We start from the raw sequence: 15,421 nt of genomic DNA, 5'->3' as shown, positions 1-15,421 counted from the left end.
CTCTCCTACATCTCCCCCTTCTTTATTTATCTGCGAAAGGGCAAGGTTCGCATATAACTGTGTGACCATAACCTGATTCATACTTCGTTCGATTGATCATTGAACACAAGAAAAAAGACAAGGAAGACATAAGGCAATCATTAATACGGCAATTAGAGCTACTAAAATAAACCACGTTGTGGACTGGTTAGTCACATTGGCAAGTGTGAGCCAAACGTTGGTGTCAGGCAACACAGGTGGTTTATAGGAGCGTCCTCCTTAACCACAAGTGAAGATGATAAGAAGGCCGAATACAGCGCGCAGGAACTCATTGGGACTGATTACCTGTGGAGACACAAGCATAGCCCCGACCCCATGTTTTATCTGGGCGGCCAATGCAGAGGCTAAAGCTGCTGCATGGTGTCCTGTGGTTCCTATATTCTGACATGCTCGAACCATATCTGCCAAGGTAGGGTTATGACTGCGAAGAGGCTGTAATGCTCGCTTGCAGTCGTCACTGACATTATCATATGCTAATTGCTTTAGTAATAACTCTCGAGCCTCCTCATGCTCGACCTGTCGTTGTAAAACATTTTGAAGGCGATCGACAAAGACAGGATACAGCTCCTTCGGACCCTGCAAAACCTTGGCAAAAGATTCACTACAGGCGCGTCCGGACTCAGGTATTTTCCGGACCGCTTTAAGCACAGCCTCCTTAATCTGTAAATAAGCCTCCCTAGGATACCCAGCTTGCACAATAGGAGCTGCATAATTATTCTCCCCAGCTAATTGCTCATAGGAAATAGCAAGTGCCCGATTAAGATTGTCTATCGAGGTCACCACACACTGCTCGCGAAAGTCGGACATCCACATCGTATACTGAATTGGGGCGAGCACCATAAGAAGCAATGATTTCTAGTCATGAGGTGTAAATACATAAGATTCTGCTGTCGCTTCAAGAAGGGACATGGCAAATGTACTATGAATTCCTCCTTCCTGAACAGCCGTATGCAACTCTTTAACAGCCTCATAAGGCAACGGTTGCCATTTGGGAGTCTGATGTGGCCGATAGACAACCGGGCATGCCACCGCTACCCCCATGTCCCCCTGCTTAAGAGCTTCCCGCCTGCAGTCCTGCCATCGGTCCTCCGGACCCCACCTCTGCTTCCCTGTAAATGTCTGCAACTCAGCAGGGGGAGGAAACAAGTCCGGCTCCTTCTCCAGATCTATAAAACCAGGATCAAAGGGGTCTGTAGGGTCATCAGGGTCATCATTCAACTCAGCTGCTCCTGACAGAGGCACTTGTGCCATGAAGATCGTCGAGGTCGGCGGCAAGGACTGTGACAACAAAGGAGGTGCAGACGGGAAGACAGCTGGTGATGAGGCTTCAGGAGAATTTACCCCCTTACGAGCGTTGGTAGCTTCCTCAGATGTGACGGCATCAGTGGCACGGTCTGCTTTAAGTTGTTTCAATGAGTCAATTACCAACTGCCATGTAGTCAATAATCTTGTGGCGGCATTGTCGCCTTTAGTAGTAGCGTCCCACAGTACTTCCCCAGCTCACGACCATGTTTCTACATGAAAAGTAGTTTGTGCATCCACTGCTACGCCTTTGTTTTTAAGCCAGGCGAGTAACAAGTGGAGCGTGTTCTCATCGTAAGCGATACCTCTTCTCTCCAGAATCTTTTTGAAAATGCAGACAATAGATTTTTCTTCTGACGACATACTCGCACCTGTTGTTATGCCCCAGCCTCTCACCTTCTGTAACGGTGATTGTTTAACCGGAGTTGCAGCTCTCTGGTCCCGCTGCTCCTGTCTCTCGATTGGCTGGGGTCTCCACCGGTCGCTCTAATTGCCGCGTTCGGGTCCCTATTCGGGCGCCATTTGTGGCGATTAACGGCACGGACTCAGAGCATCTTCATGCAGCGAATCACTTTATTGCCTATTGCTCTAGCTTTTATACCATTCTAGCAAAGCTATCTTTAGCCTATTGCTCTAACTCTTATGCCAAACTATTTTATCACATCATGTTTAGTTCCTGGTTTACAGTTTTGTTTTTTTTCAACATTCTTCGTCGTTTCACAAACAGTCCCCAGGTAACCAGTTCCTTATCTTTCTGTTCTCCTGCTCCTGTCCATCTGGGTTGCTCTGCTTAATCACACAGTGTGCTTTGCTGCTTCTTTAACTCTTTCTTCTCCAGCCAAGCAGCTACCTCTCTTTGGCAATAATGAAATAGTTTCCATCCTCTCCTACAGTTCTCCTGGACAAATTGGCTGCTCATGGCCTGGATAGGTGGATTCTTCACTGGGTTGGAAACTGGCTGGATGGCCAAGCCCAAAGAGTGGTAGTAAATGGCATCACATCTAGTTGGCGACCAGTCACTAGTGGTGTCCCTCAGGGCTCAGCGTTGTTTAATATCTTCATTGATCATCTGGATGAGAGGATTGAGTACACCCTCAGTAAATTTGTGGACAACACCAAGTTGGCTGGGAGTGTTGATCAGGTGAAGGATAGGAAGGCTCTGCAGAGGGATCTGGACAGGCTGGCTTGATGGGCTGTGGCCAATGGTATGAGGTTCAACAAGGCAAAGTGCTGGGTTCTGTATTTGGGCCACAAGAACCCCATGGAACACTCCATGCTTGAGGAAGAGTGGCTGTAAAGCTACTTGATGGAAAAGGACCTGGGGGTGCTGATTGATGGAGCTGAACATGAGCCTGCAGTGTGCCCAGGCAGCCAAGAAGGCCAACAGCATCCTGGCCTGTATCAGAAATAGTGAAGCCAGCAGGGCCAGGGCAGCGATTATCCCCCTGTGTTTGGCACTTGTGAGGCTGCACCTCGAGTATTGTGTTCAGTCCTGGGCCCCTCACTACAAGAGAGACATTGAGATGCTGGAGCAGGTCCAGAGAAGGGCAACAAAGCTGGTGAAGGGTCTGGAGAACAAGTCCTATGAGGAACGGCTGAGGGAACCGGGGGGGGTTTAGTCTGGAGAAAAGAAGGCTCAGGGGGGCCTTAGTGCTCTCTACAACTACCTGAATGGAGGTTGTAGTAAGGTAGGAGTCAGTCTCTTCTCCAAGTAACAAGCGATAGGACAAGAGGTAATGGCCTCAAGCTGCACCAGGGGAGGTTTAGACTGGATATTAGGAAACATTTCTTCACCGAGAGGGTGATCAAGTATTGGAACAGGCTGCCCAGGGAAGTGGTGGAATCGCCTTCCCCAGAAGTGTTCAAAACCCATGTAGATGAGGCCCTCAGTGACATGGTTTAGGGGTGGTCTTGGCAGTCCTGGGGTAATGGTTGGACTTGATTATCCTAAAGGTCTTTTCCAACCTAGTTGATTCTATGACTATAAAATAGCTGAACAGTTCTGCTAGTCTATGTTAATATATGCAAATACATACATGAAATTCATGCATGCCTAGACACACATCAGTCCATACTGAAGTCTTGGGTGAGAAAAGTCATGAGCATAGTTAGCATGGTACAAAGTTCCCTCTCGAAGACAAGTTTTCCAGTGTTCCTAATTGTTTCTTGACATGTCTCCTAGCTCCTGCCTCCTAGCTCCTGCCTTTTGGCTTCATTACTGCCGAAGTTGCTAAGTGTCATGATCTGTTCCTGTGAAACACTTAACGCAGTTAGGACTGGTTGGACACGTTCTGTCTTTGGATCTGTACAACTCCCACTTGCTCAGATTTGAGCTGCTTGCAGAAATGCAAGGATAAAAGCTGGACTAAAAGTGTAAAACATGTAAGGAAAGACTAAAAATGTGGCTGTTGGTCTGCTGTTGGGTTCAACTGTGTATTCCCACTGAGGGTGCCTGATCTGCTGAGGTTTTAGGAGCAGATTGTGCTTGAGAAATTGAAAAGCTAAAAGTCAGGTTAGGTTGTTTATCATAACTATATTATTAAAGTACACATGCTTTTGGATTTTAAGTAATTAAATTTCTTGCTGTCTGTACAGATTATTCAGCTCACTTTGGTGTATCTTGAAAGGATTGTAAGCCTTACTGTCAGACGATTTTTGAGTGATACCTAGAGAAGTTAATTGATCTTGGAAAAAGTATATGCATTAGAATTATTTAAAAAACATATTTATTATCATAAAGAGTTGGCAACTGTGACCATCTCCTCTGGCTGTTATTTATGTATAGCTCAGGTAAAGCTTTATTAATTTAATTGGGAATTTTGCCTAGCAGAGACTGTAAGATTTGTTTCCAAGTGTCATGTTTAATTTATATAGTACCCCTACTTATTTAATTTACAATAATAACACAAATTATTTAAAGTCTTTTACAATGTCTTTTTAAATTATAGTAATATACAGTTAGAGCAGTAGGATAAAAAGTTATTTAAGAACTTTGTAGATGCAAACAGCAAGTTTAATTAAAATAATTTAGGTTGCCTCATGCTTCCATAAAATCAGCACACAATACAGGAAGTACAGAACACTAGATAATAAATTCCAGAAGGTTAAAATGGGTGGCAATTAAAAACTAAAGCAGAATAAATAACAAAAATGCCCCCCAAACCCTTGTGTATTTCTCTAATGATTGTGGAGCCCTTCTTTACGCAGAACATTTCTGTCAAGGCCAGTTCTTTCCTAACCCTTGCAAAGAAATATACCACCACAGAAATAGAAGCAGATAGTGCTTCACCTCTCATACACTGTGTAATCTCAATACTGGTAGGGTTTTTTTGCCTGTTACTATCTACATCTGTTTTAAAAACTGTACTGTTGGGGGAAATATTCTGCTTAGCATTTCCAGTGCAAGTACATAAAACAACCAATCTGACAAAAAATGCACACTGCTGAGCACTTTAAAAATGCTAAACAGCATTTAGTACAGAGTGATATTGTAAACCAGCTTTGTTCTTATGAAAGGGGCAGCAATTGTGCTGGTGAAGCAAGCGGTATTATTTGTTGGGAGCTTCTTGCATTGTTTTAATGAAAATAATATTGCTTGCCTCTTTATTGTTTATCATTTCAGGTTGCTTTGCTATTTGCATTCAAAAGGTTATCTCTTGCTAAATTCACATCTTATGTCTGCAGGAGACAAGGAAGGAGTAGCTTTAAATAATCCCTTTGACAACATTTAGTGGACTGTGCTGAGTGCTAACAGAGATTTTTATCTCCAGTATCTCAGGGTGTGATACCAGATATGAGTTGAGGAGTTTTATCAGACTTAGACTGAACAAACCTTCTTTGGTTAAAAATAAGATCCTCAGAAATTACTGAGGCACTCTCCAGCAGACAGAACCCTTTTCCTTAGAAGATAAGGGCTAGAATAAGCTGGCCCTAACATTTATGTTTCTCCTCAATATAGGAAGAATTCCTTTTTTTTTTTCCCACTTCTGTTTGCTATATTCCCATTTGCAATTAGACAGTATTCATTTTGAAAGAGGCATTCTGGGTCTCTGCATGTACACGATGGTCTGGGCTCTTCTTGTAGCTGAAATGCTAGATGGTTGGTTTTGCTGAGAACATAGTGAATGAGGGTTCAGCTGCCTGGGGCACTATGATTCAAGGAATGATGCCATTCTACCTCAAGGGTCTGATCTTTCTGGGAATGCATTTCTAAGAAGCCCTCAAAGATAATTATAGCTGTTTCATAGCAGCAGGTAGGCTGCCTGGGTGAACCTGTTATTTCCCTTAGTCTTTAGGTCTTGGAACTGATGCTCTTTGATCTGTTTGTAATGACAGTTTGTTGGAGGACTTCAGTGTGGGTCTTTCTTTACAGTGAATAATATGTTAATATTCTGAATGCTTCCAAATGGAAGTTTGGGGTGTATGTATTTATTTATTTGTTTTGTCAGAAAATTATTTCGGTGGATGGCCAAAACAATGTAAAATTAAGTAGATAAGAGCATACAACTTTAATGTTAAATAATTATGCCTACTACAAGCTACTTTTGGTATGGGCTTTCTCTGTGAACCAAGTATAGCATCTGTCTTTCATGTATTCTATATTTGTACTGAGGTGATGATTCTGAAGTTGGAATCAATAAGCTGAGAGAATTATTCATTATACATGAGTATTGTGTCCTTTCCCAGGGAATTTAATCAGTGATACCATACACAATTAATTTGAACAAATCTAAGCAGGTTACAATAGGGTAACAATAGGGAGTAAGTATATATTCATAACAATCCGGCAACACCTATATTAACTGTTGAGATTAAAATTATAATTTGAATTGAAATTCAAGTGAGGCCCATTTGCCTTTAACTAGTTTCTTGTAAATAATCACTGCTGAAGTACATACTGAGGCATTTCATTAACCTTTAAAAGAATGCCTCTAAGTGTTGCTCCTTGGCTGAGATGTTAATATGCCAGTCATGCTGATGACCTGTTCACAAAAGCTGAATTACCAGCGACATTTACACTGATCTGCAGATGAAGAGTGCTATTTCAGAGCTGAGTGTTGTTCTCAAACCATAACTGTATATACCTCTTTGAATGATAATACAACAAACATTAATTATGTTGATGAAAATGTGTTAGTTTTTAATGTGATGAATATGAAACATAGCTTTTTAGATATATGATGGTAAACCTTATATGATAATAACTCATCCATCAAAGACACCAAGATAGACAGTTATGGCACTCCTGAAAGTTTATGGGGTGAAGGGGTGAGACACAGGGCAAGAAAGCAAGTGATCTCAGTGGGGAAAGTTGCTTGACTAGCATTACACAGCTGATTGTTGCCTGAAAGAATAGAATTGTCTACTTTCAGAGGTCAGCTTGTCTTCTGATAAGCTGACCGGCTGCAGGTTCTCTAGTTCACACTGGACTCCTGATCAGCGAGGTGCCTCCCTAACAAGCTGTGCCTAAATTCAAGGTTTAACACAGCACAGAATTCAAGCAGGTAAGTCAGCTTGGACTGGGAAACTGGGCAGTGAATGAGGAGGTGCACAGTGAGGTCCAAGAGCTCGCCTAGGGGCAGGCGACAGATGCAGGAGCAGGAATGTGCTTTGCTTTGTGTCTCCTGCTGCTCAGCAGTTTCTGGATCACTTTGTCTCAGCTGCTGATGTTGTGCAGTGATAAGGAGGCAAAGGCGAGGCAGTCTTTGAACTGGGACCATGGATGGTACAGAGATATTTGAAACAGTGAGGCATGAAGTTTGTGAATCAGTACTTTGTCCTATATTGGCTGCCATAACCTGGTCATTACTGTCAGGGTCCAATTGGAGAAAACCCCAGTGCTGGACCCTGTTTCAGTTCGTGATCCCAAGAGTGAAATTAAGACGCAAACAAGGTCAAGTACCGTAATCGATCAGTTGGTTTATTACAAAAAGACGATTATTACAAAAAAGGGAAATTATTGTAACAAAGGGGATAGCGATAGGACAGATTGGAAAAAAGGTAGAAAATGAAGCAAGGATTTGGGGTGGAGAGAGAGAGAGTCACCACCATGGATCCAGCGGTGTCCTGGGGATCCGTTGTTGGAGATGGTGGGAGTCCTCCAGGGTATGTAGTCGGTATCAGAGCAGAGTGTCCCCCAAGAGTCCGTAGTAGTCATCGGAGGTGGGTGTCCTCATGGAGATGTCCTTCTGGAGTCGTCCCCTTGAAGGTACCCTGTGGAGTGTGTCTCGTGGAGTTGTCCTCATGGCTATGTCTCGTGGAGGGTGTCCCTCAGGGTCTGTAGTAGTCATCGGTGGAGAGTGTCCTCATGGAGGTGTCCTCCTGGAGTCATCCTCATGGCAATGGCTCCTCATGGCAATGGCTCCTTTTTCATGATTACCTTTTCCCCCTTTTATAATGAGTTGGGGGGAGTACCTCTGTTCTTCATGTCACATATTACATGTTCCTGGTGGACCAGTTTCCCTGGTCTTGCAGCCAGCTCTTCAACTGCACGTGTCTGCAGCAGTTCTTGGGATAATGGGCAACAATTCCTCACACCAATCATCGAGGTAATGGACAGAAGAGTCTTAGCTCTTTCCCACTCATCCCTCAGGCAATGGATATTGGAGTCTTAACTCCTCCCACCCATCTCTGAGACAATGGATTGGTGAAATTCCATCTCAGCTTCTCATACCAATCTTTGAGACAATGGACAATGGAGTCTGATTTCAGATCAGTCTCTCACAATTACTCTGGTCATTAAGTTCATCCTCCTGATGCAATAAAAAAAATAAGTAATAAGAGTTATTTAGAGTTACAGTGTTAGGCTGCTGTGGAGGTCACCCTTTAGTCCTGGCCTGACTGTTCAGTTAGTTTTTAATTCCATCATTACCACTGTCTCTTTGAGATGAAAGCTAGATGGACACATCTCTGGTTCATTCCTGTAGCATTTCTCTTTAATTTAACATGTCTTGGAGGTAAGATTTTAAATCTAAAAGTAGGTAAAAGTGCTAACTTGAAAGCAGTTTTATGCTGTATAACTAGGAATGAGTACAAACAAGATATATCAACAGTACTTACACATCTGTGTGCAGTGAAAGAAACCTGTGAAAGAGAAAATATTAGCCAGAGGAAAAAACAAGGCATGTTGTAAGATTCATGTTTCCTACTATGTAAATGGCACAGTCTTTTGTTGATGATGATCTTTTTTGTGTAGGTATACCTAACCTGTTCCTGTTTTGGGAATTTCCATAAAGTAGTACTAATAATAGTAATAACAACAACAGTAATAAAAATATAGTTATACTCCCTCAAATAAGAAATATAAGTGATTCAAAGGATTTCTCTAAGGGAAAAAAGGATGTGGTCACAGACCGTAGGTAAAAGAAATGGGGACAAATATGTCCAATAGCTAGTAAATCACTAAAAACTAGGGCTAACAGATTTGTATCATAAAGCAAAACAGAAAGTCACACATCCTGCATTGTGGTTACTGTGAGTATTTGATGGGAACATTGCCTAGATTATCAATTTTTTCATTGAATTAAAGCATAAAGTCTGTCCTAGCCTCACCATGTGAAACTGAAATTACAGTAGTTAAACCTCATCAGCTTGCAGCCTCCTCATATGAGGCACAAGATCAAATAATCTTCCTCAACTGTTCCTCAACCTCTCTGTTGTTGCTAGAGTTACAGCTGATGACTGCTACCATATGTTGTGCTTTCTGGGAAGTATCATCAAGTGTGTTGCTGCAGACAGAGACTAGCTCTTTTATAGGTAACTGGAGAGTTCAGACTGAAGGTATCCAGAATACAAATGTGTTTTGTTTTTAAGAATCAGTGTGTATGCTGATGACAGTGATAGTTTGATATGTGAGGGTTTGACTACTCAGTGTCTGGGAAACATGCTGCAGTCTGTAGTTTGTGAGTTAGCTTGTAAGGGATTACGATTTTTACATACAGTAACAACTACTTAATGGTGATAAAGTTCTGTTTGGATTCTTCTGCTGATGGTATTTTAACATGAAGCATTGTGTATTTTGTAAAAGCAAGCAAAGATGTAATTAGAGGAGAACTAACCGAAAGCTCTCTTCTCTTTACATTGTGACTTGGAGAGATGACAATTAAAGAAGAAGTTAGTCCACTGAAGTACCAAGTACCAAGCACCAAGCAACCAGGATATCAGTTTGTTTTCAAATGTCCCATTTCCAGTCAGGAGTACATCCATAATGGTAAACAGGATGACCACCAGTCTTTGGATCAGTATACTTTAAAATCTACCATTGAGATCTGTTAGTGTCAGCAAGGGTCCATGTGGATTATTGCTGGAGTGATGTGGCTTAAGAAAGGGTCATTCCACACAGTGGAATTCATTTATAAGGCTTTCCACACACTTTGAGAACAACTTCTTATTTCTATTTGTGGTACTGCATACTAAAGCCTAGGGTTTTATAGGTGAATTCTTAATATGAATTATCCCTATCCATTTAGACTTCAAAAACCCAGTGGAGTAAGAATCAAGTTGTTCACCTCAATGCCTCCTTGTGTTTGGGCTTGCAGGTGATATGTACAAGCTGTCTTAATTCTATTTGACTTCTCTGCATGTTACTCTGCTAGCCTTTCTAATGTTTTTAACATGCCTTTTTTTAAATGCTATCAAATTAAGGAAGAAAAGGTCAGTAATAAGAGATCTCCCTTGGAGGAGATTGTGGCATCTGACACCATATCCGGGTCCCTTGTGTCCTGGTGGCAGAAACTGGCATTCAGCTACTGTTTTGGTATTAACTTAATTTGCAGGTGGCATCACTTTTTGTGTGTAGTAATAAAAGGGACAGTGAGCATTTTGCATTCAGTATTATTCAAGTCCTTTACTCTGACATTTATTTAAAATAATCCACCAGTACTACTGAGTATTAATCTGTGTTTTCAAACATACTGTTTCAAGCATATTCCAAGATTTCAAAAGAAGGTCTTGTTTGGGGCCCCAGTGGGAGCTTGCTTAGGAGGTACATGTGTGGGTAGGAGGTCAGAAAAAAAAGATTTTTAATTATTTTTTTAATTCTTTATGGAGGCTTCCTCCCAGAAAGCCCATAAACCTTTCTGTTATTTCAACTGTCCGAATACTCTACTGAGCGCAACACAGCAGAGAAATGTTTTGGGTTGAACTATCTTCTATAAGATAATCGGAATCTGTGCTGTTAGAGTAATGCCAAGTTTGAGGTTCCTGATCTTTCTTCCCCTACCAAGTTAAGTTTAGCTTCAAAGTACTTTTTTTGCATGGCTGTTGCCACAAGTAGATGATGTTTCTTTGGACACTGACTGGCGAGTTCATGTTTAGAATGGCATGCTTGAAAAGCCACAGCCACCGCCTGAAAAAGGTTTAGACCTGCCTGAATTACTTATTGCAAATCAGCTGTGTAGATTTGTGGGTATGAGCTATTGTAGGTGGACTCGGAGATGAACTTTCAAAAGTGGGTCCTAACTTAAAACAAATTTTTCCCAGTTTCCAGGGCATACTTGTTATATAAATGTAATATATAAATACGTGTTGTATAACTATAGCAAGTAGCTGGTGCATGTAAATAGCTAGAGGCCTAAGACAGGAAACAGCCAATATGCATTTGCCTGTAGAGATTGATGTTGATTGCAAAAGCAGTTGTTTCCTCAATAATTGTTTGTCAGAGTTCTCTCAATTAAAGAGAGGGATGAAAGTGGTAAAACAAGGCAGCTATTTGGTTTCTGAGAAATAGTCACAAACATAGAATTAGAGCTTTTGTTTGTTGTTGTTCTGTTTTGTTTGTTTTCAGATAATGTTGCAGCACAGAAAATCCTGGGATGTAGAAAAAGAATAATCAGTAAATCTGTATTTAAATAACAGTTGACTTCAAAGAATGGCTTTCATACTGGAGGAGTGTTTTTGGAACATAAATGAATTTTCTTTGAATTCACTTAGTTTGTATTCATACCTCCCTTTCTTCTGTCAGTTCCTTGTTATTTCATTGATAATATGTATCAGCTGTGTATTTAAAAACAGTATAATGATAACATAATTAATATGACAAACAGCATATGAAGGAACCTTGACAGGTTTGTGGTTTACCAACAATAGTTTTACAAGATTAGGGTGGAGCTCTCAAACCGACCTACATGAGTTGTTTACTTAAACTCTCATAATGCTGGAAATCAAGTTGTTTTACCAGCTGAGCGACCAGCAAAGTCTTACTGTCTTCACTACTCACCAATTGGGCCTCTCTGCCTTAGAGGATCCAGTCATAATTCTCCATTAGTTTCAGGATATTAACTGCAGAGAGTAATTTTGATCTCAGCTACAAAATTATTTTTTAAAATTGATGTGGTTTAAGCCCAGCCGGTAACTCAGAACCATGCAGCTGCTCACTCACTCCCCCCCTTCTTCCTCCCCCCACTCCCAGAGGGATGGGGGGGAGAATCGAAAGAATGTAAATCTCACCAGTTGAGATAAGAACAGTCCAGTAACTAAGGTATAATACAAAACTACTACTGCTACCACCAATAATAATAATGATAAGAGAAATAACAAGGGGAGAGAATATAAAACTAAAAGGGGAAAAGGAAAAGAAGACAATAAACACAAGTGATGCACAATACAATTGCTCACCACCTGCCAACCGATACCCAGCCCAACCCGAGCAGCAATCAGGCCCTTCCAGGTAACTCTCCCCAGTTTATATAGTGGGCATGACGTGCTGTGGTATGGAATACCCCTTTGGCTAGTTTGGGTCTGGCATCCTGTCTCTGCTTCCTCCTGGCTTCCTGTGCCCCTCCTCCCTGGCAGAGCATGAGACTGAAAAGTCCTTGATCAGGGTAAGCATTACTTAGCAATAACTAAAAACATCAGTGCGTTATCAGCACTGTTCTCAGACTAAAGTCGAAAACACAGAACTGCACCAGCTACCGAGAGGAGAAAAATAACTGTTACAGGACAAAAATGCATAATACAGTCTGAGATACAAACAGAAAAATAATCATTAGGAAAAATGGAACATGGAACAAAAAAAAAACAGAACACAAACTTTTTTGAGTACAAGAGGTTTTTGTCTTTGGAAGGATGAAATGGCTTGATCTTTCATGTACTGGCCTTATGAATTTTGCCCAGTAGTATTTCCCATCAAAACAGATCAATAATCCTCTTAAGCAGAATGAATAGTGTAATCAGTTGGTGGTACCCGATTTCAGCATCCTCTGGGAGTTCAGTGATCTCAGCCCAGGCCCTGGCCAGCTTGACAACACTTAGTACAAAATGCATCAGCAGTATTCAGGAACTTCATGGTTGTTTTGGCTGTAGGGCTGAGGAGTGAATGAACATGGCTTGTAAATAAATGCCTTCTCTTCCCTAGGAAAAGGTCATTCATTTCAGAGTAACTGTGTAGCTTGTGGATTATGCTGGTCCCTGGGTATCTCTGTGATAGCAGTCTGATACTCGTAGCTAAGGCAGTTATCTCTCTTGATCATATTACCATCAGTTGTCCTTTTAGCGTGGAAAGTGTGACGTTTAACTGCATAGACACATGTATTTTCTTGTTACTTGTAGCCAAGACACCCTGGAATTTGAAGTTCTGCTTTGTGTGCTGCACTGTATAGCTCTATGTCAATACACGAGGTTTCTGGTCTCTTGATTTATCAGCTGAACACCTGTCAGTGTTCAGAATTCAGAATAAAAATTAATGTTCTTTTTGTGAATTCCCTTCACTAGAGGTAATCCAGAGGCTTTATTTCTTGCTGGTGTGCTTACTGCATATAGCAATAATTATCTGAGATAAAAATCTACTGTACTTTGACTCCCATTGATAGTGAAGCTCATTACACCCCCATTATAATTATTATCCTCCTTATGTATACCTCGTTAAACACTTCAAAAGCAGGCATCCAGGGGATGCTATTTTAAGAACCTATTTAAGTGATCAGGATGAATTATGTAAGATACTAACAGTATGTTCCCTCTACATCACTTCAAATCTTACAAAATTTGGGGTGCATAATAATCAGAATGATATAAATAATGTGATTTGGTCTAACAGTTCCGATTCCTTCCCAGTGTGTATTTGCTCCACTAATGCAAATTTACCTCTGGGAGTAGTCCTGTTAAAAGCAATACAGGAGTACAAGCTGTTGGCAACCAGCAGATGGGATCTCTACCTGCAATGCTCCAGTAAATGGATGTCCTGTGAAGTGTAGCATAGGCAAGGGGCAGTTAGCAGAAGTAGAAATGCAACTAATAGCTAATAAAGATCACTTGAAAAAACAACAAAACAACCCAAAACAGACAGACATTTGCTGTGTCATCACTGAAGCTGTCCCATTCGTAACACAGGCTCTGAGATATTTGTATGTGACAACTTTAAGTATGTAGTGGGGATCAGATAACTCAAAGCCAAGGAGATTAAAAGTATCAGAAATGTAGCATTCCACTTTACCCCTTGTTCTTTGACAACTGTTCTGTTACATGCAGGAGAGAATGCAAACTTACACTAGAGTATGAATTTCATTTCAGTGCTGAAGAGCTTCACTTCCAAGATCACAGCATTCAACATACAGAGGCCTGCTATTCTAGTAAAGACAATTGAATTTTTTAGGAATGTATTTCTGCTCTACAAAATGACTCTTAAAAGTTGAATTCTAAAGTGAATCATGGTGCGAACTGAGGACAAGACTATGTTGGTTTGGAAGATGCAGGAAAAGTCTTTCCAGTTTTAGGCATCGCTGTTAACAATTCTGCTGTTTGGAATGCTGTGCTTCTTAGCACTTTTATAACCTTAATAATTTATACAGGGATTGTACATGTCTGAGAATGCTCTTTGAAAATAATGGACTGCACAGTCTGGGGAATGGAACAAGCTTGACAAATACATCGATGCAGGTCTTGTAAAAGCAAAACCCTGTTTAACTTGCCATAGTAGAACTGGCTGTGTAGAGGCTACTAAAACCAACCTTTCTGAAGCTAAAATAAGTTGCTTGCACTGTGAATATGCATCTGAGATCTGGTGGGAAAAAAAATTAGTGCAACATTTTGTTTTTCTGACCACGTTTTGATGAAATTTTGGTGCACTCTTTTTTTTTTTCTTCCTGTGGAATGACAGTATTTATTTGTAATATCTAGTCTTCTTGCTAAACAGTTGCAGCAGTAAAGCTTACCTGACTGAGTAAAGGCAGCAGTGAGAATGTAGGATGCTTGCTTTGCCTCCAAAATGTGATGCTGAGATCAAGTTGTCTATATTGGAGAGAGGTTTGGAGTCAACACTTCTGGTTCTCTGAAATTTTGTTATTTGGATTGAGATCTTATTTAGACTTGTCTTTCATTCTGGTATATGGGAAATATCATGCATGAAGTATCATGATCAAGATCTAACCTGGAAATGCCATGCATTTGTACGCACTGCTTCTACTCATTTATTAAGTAATAGCTGTTTCAATTAAACATTTTACTTTCAGTCACAATAAGAAAAATGGTAATAGTTTGACTTGGTATAAATTTTTAAAAGCATATTCAATATTTAAACAAATTTATTTCTGCTGATGGCTGAGACAGGCATCATCGAGTGTGCATCATCTGCTGGTGATCACACGAGAACACTGCAGGGATTCCTTTTAAATATGTAAATAAACTACTCTGTACCTCCTGCTCCTGGGTGTAAAATACCTCCTGATTTCATTGTAGTTGCAAGAGTAATTAAAAAATGGGGGTCAGGGATATGAAATGACATGTGTAGATTATTCTGATCTTTACAAGTGCATTTAATAACAAAAAACCCAAATGAATGCAGTATTTTTAAGGAAAATTAAAGTCCACAGAATAGTAAAGTGAGCTTTGTATGCACATATGCATAAAGTAGCTGCTCATTTTCACTCCTTCGCTTCCTCCTTTTTTCTTTTTAAATTCCTGACAGATTCTTTTCTGGCTTATGGTGCTCTCTGATTTAGTGGTACAAGTGTTAGAATGTTCCGTATTTAGCATAGCTTCTTGTTTCTTTTCTAAACATGGACCACTTTCAGTAACACCACCACAATTTTGATATTTCAGGGTGTTTTATGGATTAAACATATTTTGTTCAGACTATAAAATGAGA

The sequence above is a fragment of the Strigops habroptila genome, chromosome W (genome assembly GCF_004027225.2).
Source record: "Strigops habroptila isolate Jane chromosome W, bStrHab1.2.pri, whole genome shotgun sequence".
In the NCBI taxonomy this organism is placed as follows: domain Eukaryota; kingdom Metazoa; phylum Chordata; class Aves; order Psittaciformes; family Psittacidae; genus Strigops; species Strigops habroptila.
The sequence above is the reverse complement of the archived record's forward strand: the minus strand, read 5'-3'. Positions refer to the sequence as shown.